The sequence below is a fragment of the Silene latifolia genome, chromosome X (genome assembly GCF_048544455.1).
Source record: "Silene latifolia isolate original U9 population chromosome X, ASM4854445v1, whole genome shotgun sequence".
NCBI classification, from domain to species: Eukaryota; Viridiplantae; Streptophyta; class Magnoliopsida; order Caryophyllales; family Caryophyllaceae; genus Silene; species Silene latifolia.
This window is the reverse complement of record NC_133537.1, coordinates 332,083,514-332,098,290: the sequence shown is the minus strand read 5'-3', so window position 1 is coordinate 332,098,290 and position 14,777 is coordinate 332,083,514. Positions and strand designations below refer to the sequence as shown.

Sequence of the window (14,777 nt, the reverse complement as noted above, 5' to 3'; positions counted from 1 at the left end):
ATGGCTTCAAGCTGAGCCACAACCGCTTTATCGACCGAGTGTACGGTCCGAATGTCGTCCCTTGGGTTCCCATATTCAGCACAATGGGTCGCCATCTCCTCAATAATGCCCCATCCCTTATCATCATTCAATATTCTTTTGGAATCTCACATTTGATGAGGCGTCAAGTATAGCTCTGTGGTCATCGTAAAACCCATTGTAGAACTGGTTGCACAAAAACCACTGATCAAAACAATGTTGAGGAAGAGACCTCACCAAATTCTTGAACCGGCACCAAGCTTCATAGAAATTCTCATCAGGTGCCTGCTTGAAACTAGTAATTTTTCCCCTCAGCTGATTAGTGCGTTGTGGAGGAAAGTACCTTTTGTAAAAGGCAAGAGCAAGACTCTCCCACCTGTAATACCAAATGCGCATCCGGTCAAGATCACCAACCACTACCGGTCATCGATGTCGAAAAAAGGAAATAGCACTTCCTTTATCTTGTCTTGGGTTACTCCCTTAGTAGCGGGAATAGTAGAGCAGTAGTCAGTAAAAACCTCCATATGCTTTCGCGGATCTTCACCCGCTGCACCTCGAAACGAATTTCTTTCCACCAAATTTATATAGGACGGACGGATATCGAATGAGTTACCATCCTCTATTGCAAGATTGAAACCTTTAGGAATCGAGGATGATGTGGGCTCAGAGTGACTTGTAATGTTAGGCATCTTTACTGGCTTGTTAGCAGAAATGAGATTGTCTTCTTCACAAGACGGGTCTTCTGCGAATAAGAAGTGTTGTAGCTCGGGCTCGAAAGTACTCAAGTCTTCCTTTCGAATCTCTCTTTGCAGACGGAGTCTATGCCAACATAGTCTTTCTAGCTCAAGGATCAGCTGGAACTAATTCCGACCTGTTCGACCTGGGCATACACAACACTGAAAGAGATAAATGAGAACTGTCTCAAGGAATAAAAATTCACTGAGACGGATAAAATAAATGAAACAAAAACAGATAGGGCTATTGCCTCCCCGGCAACGGCGCCAAAATTTGATATTGTCGTTTGTGTACCAAAAATAAACCTAATTAAAACTAACAAATAAGCTAGTGATAAGCAGGGTCGATCTCCACAGGGAGGCAAGATATCTGTTAAAGGTCTGTCTATTAGGTCACAAAGTGGGGGTTTGATTTTGATTTCTAAACTACCAAAAGATTAAAGGGAAGAGAAATTAATCAAGAGCAATAAAAGTGAGAAAATGTAATAAAGATGATCAAATAGAGAAAGTATGCCAGGATTTCGGTTCACCATGGTAATCTATCTATCAACTCAGTTGCAAATAGCCTAGACAATCTAATGTGAGAGAGATAAGAGAAAGGTCCTTCCGGTCCACTTTGTATCCTAGAACTCCACTAACTTAACTTCTGTCCTCGTCAGGGTAGTCTACTGTTCATAGCAGGTCTATATAATCCAATCTTCCGATCTAGGAGTAAAATTAACCAAATTAAGGTAACTTAGAAGCGTGCACTCAACTAAGTTGATATTACAGTTAAATTGCTATGGGGACAGATTCTCACAAGTAAACCGTCTAGTCTAGTCGCTACATCGTCACAATCCTACCATGTATTCCCTAATCCCGACATTAAAGGAATTAGCTACTCATACTACTAAAGGTGTCAACAATAATAATGATGATTGTACTAACCAAGGGCATGATGAAACAATAACAATTATGCATAAACTGATTAGGGCAGAAATAATAAAGAGCAAAAGCAAAGATTAGAGTAAACAAATAATAAGATTAAGATTAAGAAAGAAAGGATGATTACAATCAAAAGCAATCCGGCGTAAAGATCAATCCACTAACAAAGTACGAGATTCAGAGATGAAGCAGTAGGTTTAGGAGCGAAAGTAGAAGAGTCTGTAAAAGTTATCCTAATGACCTAATTAACGTTTACTTAAATAGGAAAATAAAGACTTAACAAAAATAAAACTAACACGGGTCACTAAAGCCCACATAAGACTGAAAATCTCTCGATCGAGTGAATTCAGACCACTCGATCGAGGTCTTCTCCAGCTTTTCCTCTCGATCGAGCAAATAAGCCTCTCGATCGAGGAACTCTCAATATCAGCATTTCGATCGAGTAAGTAGAAGTACTCGATCGACCTCTCGTGTCAGCCAAACCACTCGATCGAACTATAAACCTTCTCGATCGAGTGCATTTCCTCCAAGTCAACCTCTAAGTCGTCTTTGACCACTTCCTAGACCATCCTTCACGCATTCCAATACATAATTGTCGCTCTAACAGTTCCGTCATCTCATTATGCATGCTAAATAGGACGAATAGGGTACGGTCTCACCACTTTCAGGTTCATTTTTGCAAATTAGACAAAACAAACCAAAGTAGCCAATTCGGGGCATATTGCAATACATAACGGTACAAAAATGCATAGAAATACGTGCAATAAGAGACTAAAAAGACTATATAAATTGCACGTATCACGTAAAATCCCAACGTTTGACCATGGCCAAACGTAGAATTCCTTGGTTTGACCACGGCCAAACCTAAAATCACGTTGTTTGACCATGGCCAAACCAAATTTTCCTTTGATGACCACGGCCAAACGTGAGAAACCCACATTCCAGACCACGGACTAACGACAAATCCCACCGTTTAACATGGTTTTGCCCCAAATTGACCCAAATCCAATTTAACAACAACAAAAATCGACTCAAAATCTAATCTATTTCGCAAACAACATCAACCTAAGTATAAACAATAATAACATTTACATCATAGGAACTAATTAACATGAAATTTACAAGAAAAACTAACCTATTTCAAAACTAATTCAATTAATTTTAATAAAACTTAACACATAAACTAATTTACTAACTAATTCAATTACAAAACAAAATTAAAGTCATATAATCAATTAACAACAATAATAAGGGAAGGGGAAGGGAAACAAACAATTAAAAACAATAATTTAGCTAACTTTAACAAGAAAAATTTAAAAAATTGAGACTTACTTGTTATGGTTGGTGATGGAAGTAGTGGCTGTCGTGGTGGTGAAAGCAATGGACGGCAGCGGCCGGCAGGCAGCGTGGTGGTGTGGTGTGGTGGTGTGGAGTGGTGGTGGTGGTGGTTAATTGGTGGATTGGTGATTTATTGTTTGGGTTTTTTGAATTAGAGAGGATTGTTAGTTTGTTAGTGAGTGAGTAGGGGTAGTCGACGTCTTTTGCAATGAAAACGTCGTCGATATTTACTAAAACGTCGTCGATATTTACGAATCGGGAAAAAAAATCTGTGTCATTTGCAAGTTCAATCTAAGCCCAAAGTTTTACTTCTAAACGAACGAGATGTAATGAGTAATCTTTTTAATTTTAAAATAAGTGAAAATTGTAAATTGGGGTATTAGTTAAGGTAATTATTAGTTTAGTTAGTAAATGAGTCGGAAAATAAGTAAAAACAAGAACGAGAGCAAAATACAGTGTGAGTCACCGTTCTATTTCGCTACCTAGGACGATCGAGTCATTACTTGTTACTCTCTCTTATTTTTTTTACACTATTATGAACAAATTGAATTTTTACGATTCCTTACAATATGTAAGACAAAATATGGTCATGTGGGATCTTATTTTTTTTTTTTTTTTGATTAGATAAGAAAACTGTGGGATCTTATTTGATTCACCTATAAAGTACAATCAGAATATCAAATTTTTAAATTTTTTATAATGTATAAACTTAAAGATATTTACGTTGTAATTTGTGTTTTGGCAAATGTGTAAATGAAAATGTTGTATTTGGTCCTGAATGGAGGGAATACTATTTATTAATATTCTAATCATCCTATGTATCAAATACAATGATGAAAACCTCCACTGGTTTCTAATATTGACGAAGTAGTACTAGCAAAATTTATGTTAATCAACTAAACATTTAAAGAAGAAGGTCCCATTAGATGTCCCACAACTAACTTGTTGATTCTTCAATAATTTGGGGTAGTTTCCTTTCTAGTGTCCAACAATTAAGACAATGGAAACTTTATCGGTCGGGATTGATTGGTTTATTATCGTTATTCTCAATAACTTTACTTTTAACATTACCTTGTATCAATTCCATTCTATTTTTACTTCTTTTAAACCTCACCCTTTTCTTAACGGTTTAAGAGAATTCTCCCACTCATTTCAATGAATCTTTGCTAAGAGAAGCAAAATTGAAATTCATGAAGACTACTCTTCATTCGTTTGTTTAGTCTTAAAACTTTCATTGAAGTGGTTGCGGTATTTTGGTCGATTACGATTTCCAACAAATCTAGTCACCAAAATGATTTAACGTTTCAAAATACCTAACTCTATTAAGCATATGAGAAACAATTCATTGTAAATAGATATGTTAGTCAAAAATCAAAAACCCTTTTGATCACGAATAACTTTTATCTATACTCTTCATAAGAGATCCTTCCAATGGATAACACGAGGTTTTAGAAGAAAAACATATTTGTCTTTAGTTACGATGTTTTAATGGAGATTTGAACTAAAATCGAAATGATATCGTATATAAATTGAGGTAAAAAATAGAACAATGCGAACGATGCGACAACGGAATGATGAAAACTAACATTTATCGTTATAATAATACTTGTAAATAATTTAACAAGATATGAGCATTTATATAGTGACCTCTACCCAACTATAATAAATGATTACAAGATCCAAATTCATATTAACTTGGGCATCGGTAAAGCCGAATACAACCCTTATCAATATAACTCGGTGGATTAACTCTTTAATCGATTCTACTTTTAGAACTCTTGGTCGATAAAATTACATTAATATTTATCTTTAGCCCGAAACACATCCGGCAACCGTCGAGAATACTTTCGTTGTGTTCAACCCAAATTTCGAATAAATGTGTTCATGATCCAAATTTACATCAACTTGGGCATCGGTAAAGCCGAATACAACCCTTATCTTTATAAATTCGGTGGTTAGATATTTATCACCCACTTCCCCTACGTAGCAAGGTTTGTACCCCGGTAAGGCCGAGCGCACTCCCTCACGAAATAGGTTTTCATGGTTTCTAGTTTTTTGTAAGGCTAAGTCTCAATTGTTTATTTTAGCGAGAGGTCATGTCAATTTATTATCTATCACGTTTTTAGTGAACTAAAGCGGTGAACTACGATAATTGTAATTGACACGGTCGATTAACTCGATTTAAAATACATGTTTAGTTATGGCGATTTAGCGATGCATGCAACATATAAATAAAATGCAAAGCATAAAAATAAAATCCTAGTATGACCTTCCTAAAATAGTAAATCTAATAAACTATTACAAATTCGGAAACCAACTCCTTTGGTCCCTTGAACTTCGGTCTTGGCACACATCTCGAGGTAACACTTTCTTTGATGGACCGCCTTCTCGAATGACACCGTCTTCAAGGAACTCCGGAATAAATTACCAAATGAATTACATAATTTCCTATTATACATTTTTAATAAAATAAAAATAAATCTATTAAATTACAAAACGGTGATACGAGATCACAATAATTACAACCGAATCGATATTCCCATACATTTCGGGTAATACCAATTAAAACTAAGGCCATACTAAGTAAAATTAAATAATTCAAAAATTACATAAAATTAAAATATGACAATCATAAATAAAATACAGCATTATAATATGTATGAGCATGCCAAATTTTATGCTAAATTGCCTTTAAGAGCCAATATCGTAAATTAATCGGTTTTTACGGATTTGCGTGATTTAACTTATTAAAATCACAATAATTACATAAATTCATATTTATGTACAAGTTAATTACCCTAACCATCTTAGGACTCAAAATTAGTAACATTTGACAATAATTAAACTTGATTTCTTAATATTGTTCATAAATGGACCTAAAATACAAAAAAAGCTATAAACTTCAAATTAAATTATAAAATTATCAAATAAATTCGAAATTTGAAATTTAAACTCATGAACATTCTGGAAAAATACCATGACACTCACAATGTTCAAAACTTAGGTTAAAAATTTCGAAAATTTATCGTGAAAAACAATGTTGCGGTTTATCGATTTTAACAATTATGACCGTAAAAATATGAGAAAAATATTTTTATTAACTTTTCACTTTTAGATCTGAAATATATGATAAAATACAACATGTGACGTTTTTTACTTTAGTCATGAAGTATGTTTTAGCATTATTACTAATTATAGTCACTATTTATGTGATTTTTCATCAAAAATTCATAAATCATGCATAAAGACTTCATTATAGCCAAATATTTTACAAACATCTTGTAAAATTACATGTGACAACATACTAAATTTCCATGACCAGATTCGAAATATAACTCATATTAACCTATTTACCCATTTAAATACGATTTTAACTTGAAAAATCCATATTTCGTGCAATACAACTCATTTTATTATGAAAATTTACAGGCCATCAGTAGATAATATATGTGAAAACATATCCAAAAACCACTGAAAAATTCGAAGTTTAGCTAATTTTCGTCCAAAAATGACATTTTTATCATAAAAATCACATTTTAATGCCAATATTATATAAAATGAACAATAAAATCCATAAATAAACCAAAATGTCCTAAAAATCACTTAGGACCAGAAACTTTTAACATGAAAGGTTATTTTTAGGTTTATCTTCATAAAACCAAATTAATTAGTTTTGTATGTTAATCATATAACTCGGAAAAACTATAAACCGATTTGCATGCAAACAACCTAACGCTCTGATACCACTTGTTAGAGATATTAATCTCATTAATTTACATATTCATATATGTTCAAATTTATTTAGTCATAAAATAAATGTTAGATCTTATGCACGCAAAACTAGAATAAGAGTAAGAAAAATGGTTTCATACCATATGAATATTTCGGCCAAATATGGGCACAAAAGTGGTCTCCTTCCACTACTTATTCTTGAGCTAATAACACAATGGATGATCCTCCAAGTATTCAAAGTAGAATACCTCCAATAAGTAGCACCCAAGACTATCCCATAATACCCATATAATTATTAACTAGATAATTATATAAGTTACCTTAAAAATAATCTAATATATAAGATTATTACTACACTAGTAATATGTAATTTTTATTAGATTTTAAGAACAAATTTTATATATAAACATCTTTATATTATTTTAGAGAGAAGATGGAACTTATTCTTACTTGAAGAATAAGTGAGCTGTGGAATGAGAATAATAGAGAAAAAATCTCATCTATTTTTTCTCTCAAAACCGGTGGGAATGAGGGAGTGTAATAATATATATATATTTTTTTTTTGCTTTTTGTCTTCACAAGACAATTTTGCTTTTTGCTCTTTGTCTTCACAAGACAAATTGTGTAAGCCTTTGTCCATAGTCATGTCACTATCAAGCATTTTAGACAAATGAATAAGACAAAGACTTCTCACACTACCCTCAATATTTCGGTCAAGATGTATACATGGAGTCCATTTTAAGTTTGTAATTTTGTCAATTGTATAACATGTGACATGTGACATCTCATATGTCATATGTAATTTAAATGCACATTTAACTAATTAAATGTCATTTTTATAATAGCTAAATCACATTTAACAAATTGACTAGTAATTCTAAATTACTTTTATATAAAATGGTCATTTTAATATAATTCACAATATCTTGTAATTATAACTAACTTATCATTCTCATCTCGCGTGTTTTTGAAACACCGATTTATTTTAGTAATATAACTTCTTAAATTACTAAATAAAATCTTATTTAATCATATTTTAATAAGATGTCATTTTCTCACTTGTTCAATTTTAAGGAATTAATTAATCTGTATCGACATACAATTAATTAACCTTTTTTCAATTAAGGGAATCGTCCTTTAGGTGTGACCTCAAGGGATCAACTGACCACCACCGTCAAACGACAGTAATGTCAAACCCTAGTTAGCCAATCATTACCGATTAATGTTGGTCAGTTGACTATATAATTGAATCATCCCTTACGTATTCTTAAAATGAGATTTAAACATGTGATCATCATGATCGACAATTGTGATCGCATTATTGTCGGGGACACTCCAACAGTAAGAACGACCACTTCGCAAATTGATTAAGTTAATAGTCTCATGTGGATTCTTCTCAGATTGAGACGACAAATGACCCGGTTTCCTCGTGGACTGATTAGCGGCGAGTTGAGCAACTTGAGTTTCAAGTGACTTAATGGATGCTTCTTTTTGTTGATCACTTAGTTGCAGCTGCTTAGTCAATGATTGAATCACCGACTTTAACTCACCCAATTCGCTTACCCCACTAGAAGATGAAGCTCCTTGGTGCGGTCGAGTAAAAGAAGGAGGCTTTTGAAAGCCTTGTTGAGCCTTGTGAGGAGGGACATAGGGTTGTTGCTGATGCGGTGGTGGAGTAGGATTAAGAACATTCTGACTTGTCCATCTCAAATTGGGATGGACTGCCCCTTGATTATTATAATAGGAACCTCCTCCTTGCCTATATTGCTGAAAGGCAAGGACTTGTTCTTTCTCTGTCAGACAGTCTATAGCAGTGTGACCGTCATTGCTCCCACATCTTTCACAAGTGACAGCTTCCTGTCTAGTCAACAGATGAACCGTCTGTTGATCACCAGCAGTTTGCAGGAGCATTTATGGCTTCAAGCTGAGCCACAACCGCTTTATCGACCGAGTGTACGGTCCGAATGTCGTCCCTTGGGTTCCCATATTCAGCACAATGGGTCGCCATCTCCTCAATAATGCCCCATCCCTTATCATCATTCAATATTCTTTTGGAATCTCACATTTGATGAGGCGTCAAGTATAGCTCTGTGGTCATCGTACAACCCATTGTAGAACTGGTTGCACAAAAACCACTGATCAAAACAATGTTGAGGAAGAGACCTCACCAAATTCTTGAACCTAAGCACCAAGCTTCATAGAAATTCTCATCAGTGTGCCCTGAAAACTAGTAATTTTTCCCCTCACCGATTAGTGCGTTGTGGAGGAAAGTACCTTTGTAAAAGGCAAGAGCAAGACTCTCCCGATCAGAAATACCAGTGCATCCGGTCAAGATCGACCAACCACTACTGGGGCGCGTCGAGAAGAAAAGGAAATAGCACTTCCTTTATCTTGTCTTGGGTTACTCCTTAGTAGCGGGAATAGTAGAGCAAAGAGTCGGTAAAAACCTCCATATGCTTTTCGGATCTTCACCGCCGCACCTCGAAACGAATTTCTTTCCACCAAATTTATATAGGACGGACGGATATCGAATGAGTTACCATCCTCTATTGCAAGATTGAAACCTTTAGGAATCGAGGATGATGTGGGCTCGAGTGACTTGTAATGTTAGGCATCTTTACTGGCTTGTTAGCAGAAATGAGATTGTCTTCTTCACAAGACGGGTCTTCTGCGAATAAGAAGTGTTGTAGCTCGGGCTCGAAAGTACTCAAGTCTTCCTTTCGAATCTCTCTTTGCAGACGGAGTCTATGCCAACATAGTCTTTCTAGCTCAGGATCAGCTGGAACTAATTCCGACCTGTTCGACCTGGGCATACACAACACTGAAAGAGATAAATGAGAACTGTCTCAAGGAATAAAAATTCACTGAGACGGATAAAATAAATGAAACAAAAACAGATAGGGCTATTGCCTCCCGGCAAACGCGCCAAAATTTGATATTGTCGTTTGTGTACCAAAAATAAACCTAATTAAAACTAACAAATAAGCTAGTGATAAGCAGGGTCGATCTCCACAGGGAGGCAAGATATCTGTTAAAGGTCTGTCTATTAGGTCACAAAGTGGGGGTTTGATTTTGATTTCTAAACTACCAAAAGATTAAAGGGAAGAGAAATTAATCAAGAGCAATAAAAGTGAGAAAATGTAATAAAGATGATCAAATAGAGAAAGTATGCCAGGATTTCGGTTCACCATGGTAATCTATCTATCAACTCAGTTGCAAATAGCCTAGACAATCTAATGTGAGAGAGATAAGAGAAAGGTCCTTCCGGTCCACTTTGTATCCTAGAACTCCACTAACTTAACTTCTGTCCTCGTCAGGGTAGTCTACTGTTCATAGCAGGTCTATATAATCCAATCTTCCGATCTAGGAGTAAAATTAACCAAATTAAGGTAACTTAGAAGCGTGCACTCAACTAAGTTGATATTACAGTTAAATTGCTATGGGGACAGATTCTCACAAGTAAACCGTCTAGTCTAGTCGCTACATCGTCACAATCCTACCATGTATTCCCTAATCCCGACATTAAAGGAATTAGCTACTCATACTACTAAAGGTGTCAACAATAATAATGATGATTGTACTAACCAAGGGCATGATGAAACAATAACAATTATGCATAAACTGATTAGGGCAGAAATAATAAAGAGCAAAAGCAAGGATTAGAGTAAACAAATAATAAGATTAAGATTAAGAAAGAAAGGATGATTACAATCAAAAGCAATCCGGCGTAAAGATCAATCCACTAACAAAGTACGAGATTCAGAGATGAAGCAGTAGGTTTAGGAGCGAAAGTAGAACAGTCTGTAAAAGTTATCCTAATGACCTAATTAACGTTTACTTAAATAGGAAAATAAAGACTTAACAAAAATAAAACTAACACGGTCACTAAAGCCCACATAAGACCGAAAATCTCTCGATCGAGTGAATTGGACCACTCGATCGAGGTCTTCTCCAGCTTTTCCTCTCGATCGAGCAAATAAGCCTCTCGATCGAGGAACTCTCAATATCGATTTCGATCGAGTAAGTAGAAGTACTCGATCGACCTCTCGTGTCAGCCAAACCACTCGATCGAACTATAAACCTTCTCGATCGAGTGCATTTTCTCCAAGTCAACCTCTAAGTCGTCTTTGACCACTTCCTAGACCATCCTTCACGCATTCCAATACATAATTGTCGCTCTAATGATTCCGTCATCTCATTATGCATGCTAAATAGGACGAATAGGGTACGGTCTCACCACTTTCGTGTTCATTTTTGCAAATTAGACAAAACAAACCAAAGTAGCCAATTCGGGGCATATTGCAATACATAACGGTACAAAAATGCATAGAAATACGTGCAATAAGAGACTAAAAAGACTATATAAATTGCACGTATCACGTAAAATCCCAACGTTTGACCATGGCCAAACGCAGAATTCCTTGGTTTGACCACGGCCAAACCTAAAATCACGTTGTTTGACCATGGCCAAACCAAATTTTCCTTTGATGACCACGGCCAAACGTGAGAAACCCACATTCCAGACCACGGACTAACGACAAATCCCACCGTTTAACATGGTTTTGCCCCAAATTGACCCAAATCCAATTTAACAACAACAAAAATCGACTCAAAATCTAATCTATTTCGCAAACAACATCAACCTAAGTATAAACAATAATAACATTTACATCATAGGAACTAATTAACATGAAATTTACAAGAAAAACTAACCTATTTCAAAACTAATTCAATTAATTTTAATAAAACCTAACACATAAACTAATTTACTAACTAATTCAATTACAAAACAAAATTAAAGTCATATAATCAATTAACAACAATAATAAGGGAAGGGGAAGGGAAACAAACAATTAAAAACAATAATTTAGCTAACTTTAACAAGAAAAATTTAAAAAATTGAGACTTACTTGTTATGGTTGGTGATGGAAGTAGTGGCTGTCGTGGTGGTGAAAGCAATGGACGGCAGCGGCCGGCAGGCAGCGTGGTGGTGTGGTGTGGTGGTGTGGAGTGGTGGTGGTGGTGGTTAATTGGTGGATTGGTGATTTATTGTTTGGGTTTTTTGAATTAGAGAGAATTGTTAGTTTGTTAGTGAGTGAGTAAGGGTAGTCGACGTCTTTTGCAATGAAAACGTCGTCGATATTTACTAAAACGTCGTCGATATTTACGAATCGGGAAAAAAAATCTGTGTCATTTGCAAGTTCAATCTAAGCCCAAAGTTTTACTTCTAAACGAACGAGATGTAATGAGTAATCTTTTTAATTTTAAAATAAGTGAAAATTGTAAATTGGGGTATTAGTTAAGGTAATTATTAGTTTAGTTAGTAAATGAGTCGGAAAATAAGTAAAAACAAGAACGAGAGCAAAATACAGTGTGAGTCACCGTTCTATTTCGCTACCTAGGACGATCGAGTCATTACTTGTTACTCTCTCTTATTCTAAATAATTGTCACATTTGTCATTTCCGTATCTATTCACATAACTGTCTCATTTGCCATATTCCTTAATTTTCGCGACATTGTCTAAATGGGACACTTATTCGGAATAGGAGGGAGTATATAGCAACGGCGTATCTAGTTTAATTAATAGGCGTATAAGATAATACAAGTATTTAATACGATTATGCAAGGAATATTACACCAAGTTCCAATAGTACATACTCCGTAGTGTACAATCCTCCATGCGCATACGTGTCAGTTGATTAGGTATTATGCAATTTTAACCCTTGGATTTAGAGGCGTATAGACACAAGGACTAGGGTTTATCCGTAGGTCACTTGTCTATATAAGTCACTGTCACTGTAGCATGCATTGGTCAGTCATATCCATATCACAAACAGTAAAAAGTGAGTATTATTTTTTATTATTTATTCAATAAGCTTCCCTCCTCTTTCTTCTCATCTCGTTATTATTTTAATTTCTCTCTATGGTTTCACCATCCTTTACTTTTCTGTTTTCTTTACAAAATTCTTGAGAAAAACAAACATTTGAGCTATATTTCCTTGGTTCTTCCTTTTTGGAAGAAAATTTGAAGAGGGTTCTCATATATAGTTGTTTGTTTATTACTTAATTCAATTTTTTTTGTTTTTTTATGTTTAATATAATGAGAAAAATGTTTGCTACAACTCTCCTCTATACTCCATGAGGAGATACTTGCTCATTTTTCATACATTTTACCATCTTTTTCTTTCCTGTTTTCTTCACAAAATTCTCTGAGAAAAACAAACATTTGAGCTATATTTCCTTGGTTCTTCGTTTTTGGAAGAAAATTTGAAGAGGATTCTCATATATAGTTGTTTGTTTAATTTTTTTTGTTTTTTTTTATGTTTAATATAATGAGAAAAATGTTTGCTACAACTCTCCTCTATACTCCATGAGGAGATACTTGCTCATTTTTCATACATTTTACCATCCTTTTCTTTCCTGTTTTCTTCACAAAATTCTCTGAGAAAAACAAACATTTGAGCTATATTTCCTTGGTTCTTCCTTTTTGGAAGAAAATTTGAAGAGGATTCTCATATATAGTTGTTTGTTTATTACTTAATTCAATTTTTTTTGTTTTTTTTATGTTTAATATAATGAGAAAAATGTTTGCTACAACTCTCCTCTATACTCCATGAGGAGATACTTGCTCATTTTTCATACATTTTACCATCCTTTTCTTTCCTGTTTTCTTCACAAAATTCTCTGAGAAAAACAACATTTGAGCTATATTTCCTTGGTTCTTCCTTTTTGGAAGAAAATTTGAAGAGGATTCTCATAGTTGTTTGTTTATTACTTAATTTCAATTTTTTTTTTTCAATTTTTTTATGTCCAATATAATGAAAAAAATGTTAGCTACAACTCTCCTCTATACTCCCTAAGGGACGAAATGGTTTGAGGAGTGAGTTAGCTCATTTTTTGACGGTTTCACCATCTTTATTTTTTTTCTTCTGTTTTCTTTACAAAATTTCATGAGAAAAGCAACATTTGAGCTATACTTCTTTGGTTCTTCCATTTTGGAAGAAAATTTGAAGAGATTCTCATAGATGTTTGTTTATTAGTTAGTTTCAAATTTTTTTATATTTTTTTTTTATGTTTAATATAATGAAAAAAAATGTCTGCTCTCTTCTCCCTGAATTGTTTTCATGAATATGTTCATATATATAACTAATGGGTGTTTATTTTTAATGTTCATATATATGATGAAAACAATGTTCATGATTTAATGGGTGTTTATTTTTAATGTTCATATATATAACTAAATACGAAGAAATATGCTTGTCGTTTTCTTCATGTTTTTCATTTATTTATGATTTTCATTGTAAATTTTAGCTTAAAAATCTCTGAAACTTATTTATTATTGAACACACCTGCAGACCATGGCTGCCAATGTCGATCCCATATCCATTAATGGTTGTACGGTAACAAGAGAAGGCGATTTTATAGTTGTGAGGTACGGCCCCCTACAAGAAGGCAATGAAAATGAGAGAAATTTCATTGTGAAACAAATTCACCCCAAAAATTTCAACCGACACGAAGTGCTTTTTGAGTATTTTACCACCACCATTCGACGCCACACTGCCACTTATCTTCAGCTACCTTTGGGCAACCCGCCTCCGGAAGATATTTGGCTGGGAAATGTTCGTTTTTGGTCGGCTCAAAAACAAAAAAATTACACCTTTCGCTGTGTTCGAATCAGAAACAATTATTACTTTAGGAGAGGCTGGAATAGGTTTACTACTGATCATAGGGTTGTTCAGGGTGATGTCATTCGGTTTTTTGCTTGCGTTAAACCTGGTGGCGCCTTTAACATGATCCAGCATGATCCGGCTGAAGCAAGACCAGTCCCTATGCCTTAGATTTTCAAGATCATCTTAATATGCAGTTTGTTTTCTTTTCATGTTCAGTTCGTATTTTAACATGCATTTTAATATGAATTTCAGTTGTATTTCCTTTTCGTTGTTTTTTTTTTTTTTTTTTTTCTGATGAAATCCGTTGTATTTCGTTTTCGTTTTTGTCTTTTAATCCAAGTATTTTACTAGTGCAATAAA

At 34.5% G+C, this 14,777-nt stretch overlaps 1 long non-coding RNA gene and 1 other non-coding gene across 2 annotated transcripts; both read left to right on the top strand.

Annotated features, from left to right (window-relative positions):
* Window positions 1-229: 229 nt before the first annotated feature.
* Window positions 230-335, top strand: LOC141625337 (small nucleolar RNA R71). Its single transcript, XR_012535122.1, has one exon. It is a non-coding gene; the product is annotated as a small nucleolar RNA R71 (small nucleolar RNA).
* A 12,221-nt stretch (window positions 336-12,556) lies between these two features.
* On the top strand, window positions 12,557-14,777 carry LOC141622241 (uncharacterized). Its single transcript, XR_012532911.1, has 2 exons — window positions 12,557-12,590; window positions 14,103-14,777. It is a non-coding gene; the product is annotated as an uncharacterized LOC141622241 (long non-coding RNA).